The sequence below is a fragment of the Elephantulus edwardii genome, unplaced genomic scaffold (assembly GCF_000299155.1).
Source record: "Elephantulus edwardii isolate Elephantulus edwardi_28Jun2011 unplaced genomic scaffold, EleEdw1.0 scaffold00130, whole genome shotgun sequence".
NCBI lineage: Eukaryota > Metazoa > Chordata > Mammalia > Macroscelidea > Macroscelididae > Elephantulus > Elephantulus edwardii.
The window spans coordinates 1,049,311-1,065,287 of NW_006399880.1; the positions used below are offsets into that span (position 1 = coordinate 1,049,311).

At 43.0% G+C, this 15,977-nt stretch overlaps 1 pseudogene; it reads left to right on the forward strand.

The window, feature by feature from the left end:
* The first annotated feature begins 8,338 nt into the window (after window positions 1-8,338).
* LOC102852266 lies at window positions 8,339-8,569 on the forward strand (annotated as a pseudogene).
* Window positions 8,570-15,977: the final 7,408 nt, after the last annotated feature.

Below are 15,977 nucleotides of genomic sequence, written 5' to 3' on the forward strand. Positions count from 1 at the left end.
TCGGGCTCGTTAGGTGCACCCCACCGCACGCCAAGACGAGCAGAGGTTGTTGCGGGCCGGATGAAAACGGATCTCGAAAGCGCGACAACTCGCTTACCTGCTGCACGTCGATGGCTCGCAATATAATTTTTTAAGGCCTCTTGCTTGATGCTTGGGGCCTGTTTTTGAGCGCGGGGCAGATTTCTTGTTGTTATGTGCCATCAAGTCACCTGTGACTAATAGTGACCTTGTGTACTACAGCTTTGAACAATAGCCTTATCCTGAACCAATCCCATACACCTACCCCCATTATCCCAGTTACTGTGTCAGTCTATCTCATTCAGAGTCTCCCTCACCTGTGCTCTTTCCACCCTTCCAAGCATGATATTCTTCTCCAAGGATTGGTCCCTCCTGGCAAAATGCCCAAAGTATGTGAGACAGAGCTTCAAAATCCTTGCCTCCAACAGCTTAATTTCACCCTCTCCAGAACTGACCTGTTTGTTCTCTTTTGAGACCATGGTATGTTTAATGTTCTTCTCTGGCACCACAACTCAAAGGCATCGGTTCTTCTTCTGTCAACTTTAGTCATTGCTTAGCTTTCTGATGTATAGCAAGTAGTTGCAAAAAATATGGCCTGCCTTAGTCTCTAGATTGACATTGTTCCTTTCCAGTACTCCGGAGAGGTCCCTAACAACAGATTTTCCCATTGCAGTTCCTCTTTTGATTTCCTGATTTTGGGTGCCAAAAGTGTAAAGTGTTGCTTTGTGGACCTGAGTGAGTGAAATTGTTAACAATATCATTCTCTTCTCCATATATCATGCTACTGCCAATGGGCATGAGAATCTTTTTCTTAATATTTAGATGCAACTCATATTGAAGATGGCAGTCCTTGACCTACTGCAGCAAATACTTCAGGTCTTCCTCAGTTTTGCCAAGCAAGGTTGTGCCATCTGCATAATGCAGGCTATTGACAAGTCTTCCTCCAATCCTGATGCCACAATTCACCTCATAAAATCCAGCCTCCTGAATGATCTGTTCATTATATAGACTGAAAAAGGTGTGGAGTCAGGACACATCCCTTACACACTCCTTTCTTGATTTTGAACCATGCAATGTTTTCTTGCTCTGTTCTGACAACTGCTTCCTGGTCCCTGTTTGTCACTATTTTTCTTGAATGGCCTCTTGAGAAGGATCAGCAAGGTTTTCTCAGTTGGTGAAGTCCGTAAGTGGGCAGGTTTGGTCTGAGTAATGCACAGTTGAGCTGGAAAGACCACAAGGGCTGGCCACCATCAGTTGCTTCATATACAGATGGGAAAACTGAGGCCCAGAATGGGCAGGTTACCTCCCACCTCCTGCCCAGGGAGTCAGTGGTGAAGCCAACTCTAAAACCTACCAAGGGTTTTTCTTCTCTAGTCTACTGTCTCAACAGGACTTGTTTTGGCACTTTTAGGTGCTCTGGGGACTTACCATGATACTGGCTTTAAGAAGACAACTTTACAATGTTTTTAACATGTAAAACTTTGCCAGTGTGTTACCCTACTATTCCCTTTCTCTAAATCTGTGTTACAGACCTGTTGTTACACATTTCTTAAGATACATTCAAAGACGTTTTCTGTAATGTTGTAGTCACCATGAAGAATTGGAAGCCACCTCCAATTATCCTTTGACAGGATTGATTGATGAGATGTTAGGTTACATCTATGCTGTGGGATACTATGTAGCTATTAAAAAAAAGACAGAATGAAGTAGATCTCTGTTCCTAAGATGATAGAGTATCCTGAGCTTTATAAAGTAAAGTATAGTCGTATTTGTTTACATAGTATGATGCAATTTAGGGGAATTACTTTCCTGTTGAGAGAAAGAGTGGACAAATTCATTATTGTTCAAGGTGACCTGTGGAAGCTAGATTATGACTAATTGGGGCTTTTCTTTTTCTAGTTTTGTTTGGAAATTATGCTTTTTTTTTTTTTTAAATTATGCTTCTTAATAGTATGCCTGTTTTGCTTTTGCAGTTGGGAAAAATAAATGGAGGGAGTGGGGAGAGAGAGACAGAGACAGAGACAGAGAAAGAACCCTAACTTAGAGCAGTGATTGGCAAGAATATGGTTCAGGGGCCAGAACCAACCCTCCAGCTGTTTCTGTATGAATGGGTGGGAACACACACACACAGAGGGAATAATGTGTAGTAAAGACTATATTGGGCCCATAAGGCCTAAAATATTTACTATTAAGCTCTTTACTGAATGTTTACTGGTGCCTGGTCTAGAAGAAAGGGGAAGGGTGGTTATGGAAATACGTTAAGAGCCTGAACTCTTTCTTCTTCTCACCGGAAGGGTCTCTGCTTCCTCCTCCCCCACCCCATTTCCCCTTCCTGCAGGAGTTCAGATTGAAATTGACCTACCCAACAAGACAGTTTGCATCGACTCCGAGCACAGTGTGGACGCTCTGCTGGAGACTTTGAAAAAAACAGGAAAAACCGTGTCCTACATCGGTCCCAAGTAATGGGCGTGGGTCCTGGCCTGTGGGATGGACCAAAGAGGGCAGGTAGGTGAGGCCCATCCATGGTTGAGCAAATCTACTGCCCAGACCCCACGGAGAGCCTGGGGCCCTGGCCTTGGAAAGCTTGAACAGAGCAGGAGAGCACCCAAAAGGGTGGTGACAAATATCCATTATTAACTAATGCACATCACAAAGTCCAGGAAGTCCTGCCAGGCCTGGGAAGCTCAGCAGAGCATTGTACACTGTCTCCCCAGGTCACTTGTGTGATGTGAGTGGTGGTTGCACATGGTCAGCAAGTCTGAGTTCAAAGTGTATGACCCTGGAGCAGTGTGCTGTGTTGTTTGATAAGTTGACTAGACTGTCAGAGGTGAAACCTGCGCCATAGGCCTCGAGCTTCTGTGCTTTCAGGCTCACTGAGCCAGACTTTGCCCTCTCCTTATTTAAAACTGCCATCAGCTCCCTGAGCAAGCTCTCTGCCCTGATAGTGCAAAACCAGTGATGTCTAATCTGCTTACCTTCTTAGATTTTACGTGAGCCAGTGAGGCAGGTAGCTAGTACAGGGCCAGCACTCGATTCCTCCAGAATCGGGATAGATTTTACTCATCAGCATTCCTTCCCATAATGCCTAGTCATAGACTCCAAGTTCTTCACGACAGAATACTTCTGGGTGTCACTACCCTAAGTGTGTCAATTGCAATTTCACCACCCCTCCGGGGATTTAATGCCATCACTGTAATGACAAAAACTAGGCCCAAGGGATCAAAATTATTTGACCCAAGACCCACACTGGTAAGTGGCAGGAGCAGGACTCAAGTTGGGTGTCTTGAAACTCACAGTGACTAATATTGATGGGATGGCATCAGCCCCTGGGAATGGGCCTCAGAGAGCTCCCCAAGCAGCAGCTAGTACAGCCTCCTTCCTAAGGGTGTGCATCTGGACTCCAGTCAACAGTCCCATGTATATAGTTGGACGTGGAAATTAGGAGACGTCATAGCTATCTACTTTCCTTCATCTTCCTTCCCTCCATAGATGCAACCTCTATTCACAAACGAGCTCTGCGTGAGTAACCAGGATACTGGGAGTCTAATTCCAACTCTGAGGAGCTCTAGTGGCATGGTCTGTAGGGAGTTACATTGTCAATTCAAAGGCAGCACCTCTCCAGTTTAAATCCACCAGTGGTTTTGAGAGAGGAAGATGAGCAGTCTCCTCCTGTACAATTTAGAGCCTTCAAAACCCACTGGGAGGGAGCTGTGGTGGCCTAGTTGGCAAGAAGCTACCCTGCAATCCCGAAGGTGGGCATTTCAAATCCACCAGATGCTCTGTTGGAGAAGGATTAGCTGTCTCCTCCTATGTCAGTCAGATCTGACTTGAAGGCACACAACAAAAGAAAAAAAAACTACAAACCCACACAAAAAACCCACTGGAGGGTCAACTAAGAGTCTACTCTGACTTCACCGGCAGTGATTGGGGTTTTTAAAATTGTACCTCTGCCACCATTGCTTTGGACACTTCTTATATTCCTGAAAATCATTTTCCTCCTCTATAAAATGGGTTTGAAACCTCCACCCTACTTTACTGCCTTAGAGAGATTACTGAGTCATCCCTAAATATGAAAGATTATCCTCAAAAGGAGCTAAACTACTAAGAGTTTCCATATCCCACAGAATAGTGCAGTCCCTGGGGTTTCCTGGGAAGGTGAATGGGTGGAGCTTAGGGCCCCTCCTCTCCCAAGCAGCTTTGCCATTGTTTCATATTGGGTCTCTGTGTAAATTTGTGTTTGATGAAAAGTGCCCTGTGACAAGAAGGGAGAGTTGAGGAAAAAACTTCCTGAGCTGAGAGTATGCTGGGAAATCTCAAACCAGACATCTTGAAATTAGACACTTGTGCCCTGGTATGTTGACTGTAAACCATGTGTAACTTAAGTATTCTGTAGAATTTTTTTGTGTTTTCATTTTCAGCTGCTTCACTATGGAAAGTTTCTAACAGATAAATAGATTAATAAAATGAATTCCACGTGCCTGTTACTTGACTTGAACAATGATCAAATCACGACCATCATTGTTTTCTTTCATCTGTAGGCCCGTCCTCCCAGGTTATTTGGCAGCCAGGACTAGATATCATATACTTATAGCTGTAAAACCATGTATAGTTGGGAAGGGCTACTGCAGATTCAGATTTGTAGCCCCGAGCAAGAATCATGGGTCCAACAGGTGTCCTACCTGTGGACACTCAGGCAGTATCTCTTTGGGGTCTGTATGTTAAGAGATCCCCAGTGACTGATTAGCAGCAAAGGTAGGGAATGACAGGGGAGACAATAGTACTTACTAAGGAACTCTATGGTCTGATGGCATACTGCATGGGAGTTGCACAGCCAACCCAAACTCTCTGGCAGTTTGAATCCACTGGTGGCTTTGAGGGAGAAAGATGAACAATCTCCTCTTGGATGCTTTCTTTCATTGCTGTCAAGTGGGAGCCAACTTATAACTGCCTTTGCATCACATCAGGATTTTTGAAACCATAGATTGCACAGGAGAAGATTGCCCATCTTTCTCCCAAGTAGAGGTGGTGGCTTTGGGTTAACAGTGCAACTCCCTATGGACTAGGTCACCAGAGCACCCTCCACGTGGCTTACAGCATCAGAAACACATTAGAGGGTCAACTGTGAGGCAGTTCCAGCCCGAAGACAATGAATTTTGAGTTTAAGGTTATGAATTGTACCGTGTTTAAGAGCTTGTCTAAGGAGGTGTGGTGACCTATTGGCAAGAAGCTGTGCTGCAATCCTGAAGGCGCACAGTTCGAATCCACCAGATGTTCCCCTGGAGAAGGAGGGCAATCTCCTCCTGTGTCAGTTGGATCCAATTCAACAGCCACAAGTTTTTTTAAAAAAAAGAGAGAGCTTGTCTGCTAGACAAAATGTTGGCAGTTTGAAGCCATCAGTGGTTCTGCAGGAGAAGGACATGGTTATCTGCTCCTGTAAAGATTATTGCAGCCTTGGAAACCTTGCATGGTAGTTCTCGTCCATCCTAAGGGTTGATAATTGTCAGAATCGACTCATTGGTACATCAGTAACAGTGTTTATTGGTTGTGAAATCACTTGGTTACCTGTTCAGGGCACATCTATTTACTCATGATTTTCTTAATCACTTTTTCAACATAAATCTATAAATAGGACGGGGAATATGGTTCTCTGGGTATCCCAGAAGCCCCGGAAATTTCTAAAAAGTGGAACTCAAAGCAGTTAGCTTAGCAGTGTTAACAGGCTCCGGCCAGTCCAAATGTGACAGGCTTGGTTGGAGAAATGCTCGAGACCCCCCTGAAGTAGCTCTGGTGACGCAGGCTGATCTTGTCATGCTGCTAGTCAGGAGGCTGTGTATCTCTGCTGGACAGAGATGTGCATTCTCTTTCCATTAAGATTTACAGCCTCGGTAACCCCATAAAGAGTCATTATGAGTCAGAATTGACTTGAAAGCAGTGATTTTTGTTTGTTTTGTTTTTAAATGTGACAGCTCTAGCCCTTTAGATTTTCCACCTCACTCCAACAGCTGGTTTGTTAGTGATACTTTTACTGCTTTTGCAATATCTCAATGTCCACAGCAGATGGCACCATTATTCCACCTAACTTCTTGTTTCCACTAGGCTGGCTGATCTTTCCTGATTTCCAGACAGGACTGGGACCTGGCACACCTGCTCAGTGATGTGAGTTCCTGCGGAGACTCCCTCGCCCTGCTTCTCCCTAACTGCCCTGCATTAAATCAAGAAGGTTTTATTGGCAATGTCTCTTGTCTTGGTGTCTCTTCCTTATATGCAGGCCATTGATGTGAAGGAGATAGATAATTTACAGTACTTACTGGGTTGAAGTTTCAAGAACTACTATATGAAAGTCAGAGGCCTAGACTCAGATTCTGTGCCTGTCTGGCAGTGTTATCTGTAAGTCATTTCCCCTCTCTGGGCCACAGTTTTCCTCATCTATTAAGTGACAGAATTGGGTAAATCAGTGTTTCCTTTTCTGTCTACTTCTATTATACTGCATATTTGAAATGTGTGTCTCAAGTGAATTGTATTTAAGGGGTGCTGTTAGGTGCAGCTGACTATGACTCCTAGTGACCCTGTAAACAATAGCTGTGAACCTTGCCCTACCCTGCACCATTGTCACAATCTACTCCATCATGCTGAAGCCCATTGTTACAGTTCCTGTGTTGACACAGTGATTAAAGGGATAGCTAATGTTAAACGCATGGGGTTGTCAGTCAGAATGGGAAATGTCATGTGGAAAAAAAGATCAATCAAGGCAGTTGGAGGAATGGAAAAAAATCAGGCCTTCCAACTGGGTCATTCCAGGCCAATAGTGATCAGAATTTGCATTCCTACTCCTACTCCTGAATCAGAATCTACATCTTAACAAAATCCCTAAATGATTCTTCTAGATCACTTCTGAGCCATAGAAACTCTGCACTCACATGCTGACAGTGTGGTGATGGCATTTGCTGCAAGTGCTGGTTGTGAGGATTTAATGAGATAATTCACGTAAGTCACTTTAGAGTGGTGTTTGCTAGGTGTAGGTATCACTGGGTAAGCAGAGAACATTTCGTCTGTCTTCTGTTTTAATTTCATTGTTGAGGAAACAGCAGAAACATACACCAATTACAGACTTTCTGCGGGTATAATTCAGTGACATTAATTATATTCTTTGAGTTGTGCAATCTTTCTTCCTCTCCTTTTCTGAGCTGTTCCTCCTCCTTAACATAAACTCACTGCCCTCCTTCCTTATCTCAACTTGCTCTTATTATTTTGATGTCATATACTAAAAACCACATTGTTTTCAATGCTAGCTGACCTTCCAGTGGTACTTTTGAGGCTATAAGAAGGAAACTACCTTTCTTTCTACTGTGGAGTCAATGGTGGTTTCAAACCACTTACCTTTGAGTTTGACAGCACAGCCCTTTACACAGTAGGCCACCAGAACGCCAGGATAGATAGGTCTTAAAGAGCATCATACTCAAGACAGGAATTTTCTACAAGTTAAGCTATATTTGGTTTTAAGAAGACATCAGGGAATGTTTTTAGTTTAAAGATTATCTAAGAACAGTAGTTTCTAGAATTCATCCGGCGTCCAGGTTCTAGAAAGACTGGAGTTGATGAAAATTTAAAATTCTAGTCTGTATTTTCTTTGACCAATATTCTTCTATAGAATCTTTGTCAAAATGTTCAGTAATGATAGCCAGGCTCTATCCAATTCTCGTCTCATGAGGGTTGTTCATGGAAGCAATGAGGCATACATCCCATTTCTTTCCTCTTAGTCATGACTTGTTGCCTCAGGTGAATAGATACCAATTACTGTGCCTTGGATGGCTGTATGCAAGTGTTTTTAAGTCTCCAGACACTGCACAACAAATGAGGTTGAACCAAGGCACTAAACATGTTAATAGGCTAATGAGCTGGGCTGCTCCATGAAACCCTGACCCTTATCTATAAACTGAGGAACCAAGTCGCATGAGGTATTTGTTTATACATAAGCAGCCTCAGCAGCTTCCCCCTCCCCATTATAAATATCTCTACAGGAATTGGCTGTATAACACTATAATTCTATTATAGAGATAATTTGAATTCCAGCCAGCTTAAGAATCAGTGAATTTAGTTAATAAAGTTGAGACAATTACTTTTAAAAAATTTAACTTGCCTGTATGGTGGTGTTTATTGCCATCAAGTCAATCTCAAGGCACAATGACCGCATGTTTAGCTTTATTTTAAAAAAATCTATTTGAAATATGGGTAGGGCGAGTGGCCGCTGTGTGGATGCCCGAAGTCCTCCCTGTGCAGGTGCCACTCAGGTTGTTTTGCTGTGATCCATCACCTTCTAAGGATGCTTCCTGACTTATCTCCACACTTGCACACTTAACAATGCAATATCTTGATTAACTTGCTGAAGGAATGTCACCAAAATCACAGCGTCCTGAATTTTTTTTGGTCACTGCAATGATCTTGATCAGCACATGAGGAAATGCCTGAAGAATGAGTATGTGGAAAAGAGGACACAGTGCAGTGAGTATGACGAAGGAGAATCTTGAGTCTTCCAGATGAGTCGGGAAAATGAATTGTGTTTTCATTGGGTGACCCTGGCTGAGAGAAGACCCAAAGACTCTTGATAGATGTTCAAATGAATCTGTCTTACATGATCCTTTGACTGCTGAAATCTCAGCCGCTTCTGTACTAGAGGAAATGGGGACTTCAGAATTCTGAGTATTTGTTAGTGGAGCCTTTAGCTTTTAGTCTCACCTGCCAAGACACCTGATTTTGATATGCACTCTTCCCTTTGTAAACAACTGGCATCAAATAACTTGCTTCCTTCAGTAAAACAACTTATTTTAATTGTAAATAAACCAAAACAAACTATTTAAAATAGCTGTTCTCAAATTTTTCAACTTAAGCCCCTTGCACACACATGAGGATTTCAGGGGATGTGAGTTTTATCTCTCAATAGATACAGTATTATAAATCAGAACATTTTAAAATATGAAAACTCTAAGCACACATCAGATTTTACCAGTGCAATTCATCTTTTAATTTCCTGGCTGCGGGTACCAAGAGTGTTGATTGTAGAGCCAAGCAAAAGTTGTTAACAATCTCTATCTCTTCACTGTCAGTCACAATACTGCCAGTTGGCCCATTGGTGAGGATCTTTGTTTTCTTGATGTTGAGATTCAATCCAAATTGAAAGCTGCAGTCCTTGACTTTTTGCAACAAGCGCTTCAGGTCCTCCTCAGTTTCAGCAAGCAGGGTTGTGTCATCTGCATAATGCAGATTGATGCCTCCAGTGTTGCCACATTCTCTCCTCATAGAGCCCAGCCTCTAAGATGTTCTGTTCTGCATATAGATTGAAAAGGTATGTAGCTAGGGCACATCCGTGGTGTACACTCTTCCCAATTTTGAAATTTGCGGTGTTTGCTTGCTCTGTTCTGAGGACTACCTCCTGGTCCAAATACAGGTTTTGCATAACTACAATCAAGTGTTCTGGGATTTCATTCTTCTCAGTCAGCCACAGTTTGTTGTGATACACACACACACACAGAGTCAAATGCTGTTAGTCAATGAAACATAGGTAGACATTCCTCTGGGAATCCCTGCTTTCTGCCAAAATCCATCTAATATTAGCTACAATGTCCCTAGTATCACAGCCTCTTCTCAACCCAGTCACAAGCAACTCGATGGCACATAACAGCAACAAACACACATGTCCTTACACACTGTAGATGTGAAAACTATATCATGTTGTTATGTGCCGTTGAGTCGCTTGCCACTCATACCGACCCTATGTACAACAGCCCTAAAACCTGCTCTATCTTGTGCCAATCACACTGCCTCCGACACACCCATCCTGATTACCCGAGTCACTGAATCAGTCCACCCCATAGAGGGTCTTCCCCTCCTGCACTGTCCCTCCACCCTACCAAGCATGATGCCCCTCTCTATGGACTGGTCCCTCCTTACAACATGTCCACAGTATGTCAGATGAAGCCTCAGAATCCTTGCCTCCAAGGAGCTGCCCTGTTTAACCTTCTCCAGGATGAATCTGTTTGTTTTCCTACCAGTCCATGTTACACTCAGTAATACTCTTCTCCAGCAGCACAGCTCATAGGCATCAATTCTCCTTCTATCCTCCCAAGTCATTGTTCAACTCTCTGACACATAACAAGTGATTGCAAAGACCATGACCTGTATCAGACGCACCTTAGTCTCCAGAGAGACACCACTGCTCTTCAGTACTTAGGAGAGATCCCTAACAGCAGACTTTTCCATGGCAATGCACCTTTTAATTTTCTGGCTGTTGGTGCCAAGACTGTTGACTATGGAGCCAAGCAAACTAAAGCTGTGAACAATCTCAATCTCTTCACCATCCATCCTGATGCTGCCAATTGGTGAGAATCTTTGTCTTCTTGACATTGAGCCTCAATCCATATTGGAGGCTGCAGTCCTTCACGCTCTGCAGCAAGCGCTTCAGGTCCTCCTCAGTTTCAACAAATAGGCTTGTGTCATCTGCATAACACAGATTGTTGATAGATCTTCCACCAATCCTGACGCCACACTTCTCATAGAGTCCAGCCTCCTGGATAATCTGCTCTGCATACAGGTTGAAAAGGTATGGAGATTGGACACATTCCTGGTGTACACCCCAATTTTGAATCATGCAGTGTTTCCTTGCTCTGTTCTGATGACTGCCTCTTGGTCCAAGGATAGGTTTTGCATTAGCATGATCAAGTGTTCTGGGATTCCCATTCTTCTCAGAGTCAGCCACAGTTTGTTATGATCCACACAGTCAAACACCTTTGCATAATCAATGAAACTATCGATAGACATTCTTCTGGTGTTCCCTGCTTTCAGCTAAGATCCATCTAACATTAGCTACAATATCCCTAGTACCATGACCCCTTCTAAACCCAGCCTGGACTTCTGGCAGTTTGCTGATGTACTGTTCCAGTCGTTTTTGGATAATCTTCAGTAGAATCTTGCTTGCATGTAAAATCAATGAGATTGTCCTATAGTTTCCACACTCTATTGGGTCACCCTTCTTTGGAATGGGAACAAATATAGATCTTTTCCAGTCAATTGGCTAAGTGGTTGTTCTCCAGATTTCTTGGCACAACTTGGTGAGCATGTCCAGGGCACCATCTGTTTGCTGAAATACATCAATTGACATGCCATCTATTCCTGGGGCCTTATTTTTTTGCTATTTCCTTCAAAGCAGCTTGAACTTCTTCCTTCATCACCGTAGGCTTTTTCTCATACTATCATACATTGAGTAAAAAAGCAAATAGCATCTTCTGCAAATAACTTTTACCTCAGATCTTCTAGAAATATCCTGGGGACCATATGTTAAGAATCCCTGCTTTTGCTATTTATCAGACACTTGGGGACTCAGTACTGCTGGACCAGGGATAAGATCTGGGTCTGCACCTGCCACCTGTGGCCTTGTACCAGGCCTCTAACATTTCCCAGTGGAAATTACCTCATCTGCTTGATGGAAGCCATAATATTTGCACCCAAAGGTCAAGTTGTCCTTGAGTTGGACCACAGTTAACTCCAGCAGCTTTCCAGACTGTAAATCACGCAGTGATGAAATGCTTATCTTTCCCATGGAGCCATTGATGAGTTTCAACTCCCCACAGATTACATCACCAGAGCACCTCATGGTGGATGATCTGAAATTTGGTAACCTATAATAAGCTTTTTCTGCTCCACACTGGTATGCTAGCATTGCTTGATCATGTTTCAGACAAGTCTTAGAGCTGCTTGTGCCTTTGTGGTCCCTCTGGAGCACAGGGACTCCTCCATTCAGGCTGTATTGCCTTACCAGGTCTATTGGTATATAGTTTTCTTTGCCACTAGATGGCAGTATCCTTTGAATTTGATTCCTGTTTCCTCTCTGCTTTACCTCTTCTATCTCCAAAGCTGACGTTTGCTGCTTCTGTAAGCTCTGGAAGCACACATGAAAGTGTCATTTCCGTTTTTCACTGTTTCCCTAGGAAACTTGGTTCAAACTGGCTGGCCCACTGGAAATGCCCAAAATTTGAGAGGCTGTGAACATTTAGGGTGAATGGTGCTCAGAGCAGTTTCTCTCTTTTGGTCTTTTTCCACACTCACTCTACCCTCCAGCTGGCATTCAGGATTCCAGCCGAGGCCTTGAGGATGTGGGGATATTCCTACATCCAGCTTACCTGACTGTTCACAGAACACGAGTGAAAGTGTCCAAAAGGGTAGGGATGGAGAGCAAATAGGTCCACCTCTTACCACGTTTTCCCCTCTATCACCTGGCCCTAGTCCACCTCCTCGACATTTGACACCTTCCTGCTTGACCCCTCACTGCAAGGAGGCCATTCCTCAGGTGCATCTCTCCAAGTATCTTCCTTTTGTTCTTGCTGCCCCTGTAAACAGCATGAATGACTTCATTTTGTCTCCTCACTACTTTCTGGTCTCCAAGAACAAATTCTTCTCCCTCATTTACATACTACAGCCTCTGAAGCCATAATACAATTAGAATTTATTTCTCCCTTTGGTTTTGAAAACAAGTAATCACAAGCTTCAGTGTTGTGGCAAAGCTTATTATCCTCATGTTTTTTCCTATCCTCAAGGATCAGACTGGCGATACTTGACAGATGAGAATGACTACTATTTGGAGATGCTTATTGCTGGTCATATTGCTGCTGTTGTGTGCCATCGAGTTGGAAGTGACCCATACCTGACCCTCTGGTGGGTTTTCAGAGGCAGCTGGGTGAAACCCAGCTATTCCTTGGAGGCAAGGATTTTGAGGCTTCACCTAACATACTTTGGGCATGTCAAATGAGGGACCAGTCCTTGGAGAGGGATATAATGCGGGGAAGGGTAGAGAGACAGCACAAGAGAAGACCCTTAGTGAGATGGATTGACTCAGTGACTCGGGTAATGAGGGTAGAGAAGGTGGCTCAAGATAGAGCAGGGGTCAGAGCTGTTGTACATAGGGTCACTATGAATTACAAGCAACCTGATGGCATATAACAACAACAACAACAACAACAACAACAAATCACATGGGAGAAGATTGTCCATCCTACTGTGGAGCAGCTGGTGGATTTGAACCACATGGCTTTGGAATTGTAACACAGGTTCTTACCACTAGGCCACCAGAGGGTGGGTCATACATTTTTATTAATCTCATATCACCCTAACTTGGTCCCCATGAGTTCAGGGTGGCCCAGTCACATGGTGGATGCTTAAGAGGTATTTGCTGCATTCATCTTACAGAGGAGCTAATTGCCCGGTCTAATCCTTTTCGTGTAGGCCTTGTGAAGTTCACTGATACCTCAGAGGTAATTGAGTCTCTAGTAGTTTGAATTCACCAGTTGACTCCATGGAAGAAAAATGGGCAGTCTTCTCCTGGTGTGACTTACTGCCTGTGAACCAACTTGAGCAGTGATTTGCATGCATTTTCACATCCTTTTTGTTCAGTTCTGGTGCCAGTGTTGGTCCTGGTACTGGTGTAGAAGATGCCCTGGATCAAAGGCCTCAAAGAATATTAGCAAGTTACCTCCAGAAAAGATTGCCACAGACAGACACTCACAATTAGCAAACAATGTCAGGTTTACCAATGAAAGAAGAAAGAAAATAAATTATGAGATACCATCTCACCCCAGTAACAATAGCAAAATTCAACAGAGCAGCAAACAACAAATGCTGGTGAGGTTGTAAAGAAATTGGAACCTTTATTCACTGTTGGAAGGAATATAAAATGGTGCAGCCACTCTGGAAGACAGTAATGGCACTTCCTCAAAAAATTTGAAATAGAAATACCATTTGACCCAGCAATTCCACTTCTGGGAATATACCCTAAAAAATATTAGAACTGCCACCCAAACAGATATATCCACACCTATATTTGTTGCTAGGTTGTTCACAATAGCAAAGAAATTTGGAAGCAACCCAAATGCCCATCAACAAACGAATGGATAGAGAAACTGTGGAATATTCATACAATGGAATACTATGCAGCATTGAAAATCAAAGATCTCATGAAATATTTTCCAAAATGGGTGACCCTATAAACTTTAATTAAAATCTTGATTTTAAAAAACCCAAAACAAATGTATGTAACTGCAATTATTTTGAATCTAGATTGATCATGATAACTAAATCTTTCCTACTGTGAAAAAAGAAAGAAAAAAGAGATACAAACAGCCATGCTCAGTACACTGCCCAAAAGTCAGACAGCCGGGCCCCTCTCATGAGAGAGAAGGGCCATTAGTCTAGGACAGAGTTCCAATATTTATGGAGTCTTCTCCCTAAAATTTCTTATCTTTCCAGTGAGTGACTTTTTTTTTTTACCACTTCAATCACTCCCATTTATTGAGATACCTCTAAGTAAAGGTCTTTCCCCGATATTTCCCCCATCTTTTCATTGTCCTCACTGAGTAGTACAATACGTCTACCCAATACATATTTTTTAAAAATAATTTTAATGAACATTTACAGAGAATTTGGATTTTCATTCATTCATTGCTGCACTTCTCTACCCGCCCAGCCCTCTCCCCCCACCCCCCAGTTCACTCCTCTCTTTCAAAAGTAAAAGAAAGACTCCCTCCCTGTTACATAATTCCCCCGCACCCCTCCCACTGTCCCAAGTACATTCCACTATGCAACCATAATTGTGGACTCTTGTGATAACCATAATACCCTATCATACATTGCTTTTAAATTATTCACTCCCTCATCTGATTCAGTGCATTATACACAATTTATCCAGTTTTTCTCAGTCTTACCCCCACCCTGATATCAGTCCCATTTTACAGCAGTGGCACCATGCAATATTTGTCCCTTTGCGACTGAGATATTTCACTCAGCATAATGTCCTCCAGGCTCAACCATTTTGAATAATATTACATGAGTTCTTTGTTTTTCAATGCAGCATAGTATTCCATTGTGCAAACATACCAGAGCTTCTCTATCCATTCGTTTGTTGATGGGCACCTGGGGGTTGTTTCCAACTCCTTGCTATTGTGAACAGAGCTGCAATAAACATGGGTGTGCATATATCTGCTTGGATGTCAGTTATGGTCTCTTTGGGATATATTCCCAGTAGTGGAATTGCTGGGTCAAATGGTATCTCTATTTGCAACTTTTTGAGAAAGCGCCATACCGCCTTCCACAGTGGTTGCACCATTTTACATTCCCACCAACAGTGAATAAGGGTTCCAGTTTCTCCACAACCTCACCAGCATTTGTTGCTTGCTGTTCTGTTAAATTTTGCTATTCTGACTGGGGTGAGATGATATCTCATAGTTGTTTGGATTTGCATCTCTCTTAGAGCTAGGGATTTTGAACATTTCTTCATGTGCTTGTTGCCCATCTGAATGTCTTCTTTGGTGAAGTGTCTGTTCATATCCTGTGCCCATTTTTCTATTGGATTATTTACCTTTATCTTGTGGTACTCAACTATTTTATAAATTCTAGATATAAGTCCTTTATCTGACATATCATTACCAGATACTTTTTCCCAGTCTGTGGCTCCCCTTTTTTACCCTGTTGGAGAAGTTTTTGGATGTGCATAGGGATTTGATTCTTAGAAGGTCCCATTCATCTATTTTATCTTCTCCTGGTTGTAGTTAGGAGTGAATTTTTCTGATTGGCTGTGAGAGGTAACTCTTCCATGGTGATCACAGCTGTTCTCCAAGGTCATGGTAGTGGGTGAGCTTCCCCAAGGTCAAGTTGCCCTCACTTACAAGCACAGAACTATGGAGCTGGGGAGAGGGAAGGAGTTCAGGAAGGCTGTCACTGACCCTAATTCTGTTTCCCTGCTTCTTTCTTGGACCCCTGTCTCCGTATTCCTTTTGTTCTCTCTAATCCTAATACATTTAGTGAGGTTAATATTTTTTCTAAATAAACCTTTTGAGTACAGCAGCCTGGAGCCACCCTAGGAGTGTTCCCAGTAACAGTGCATTATTCCTGGGTCTCTTGAGGCCTGTGACTGATGAGGT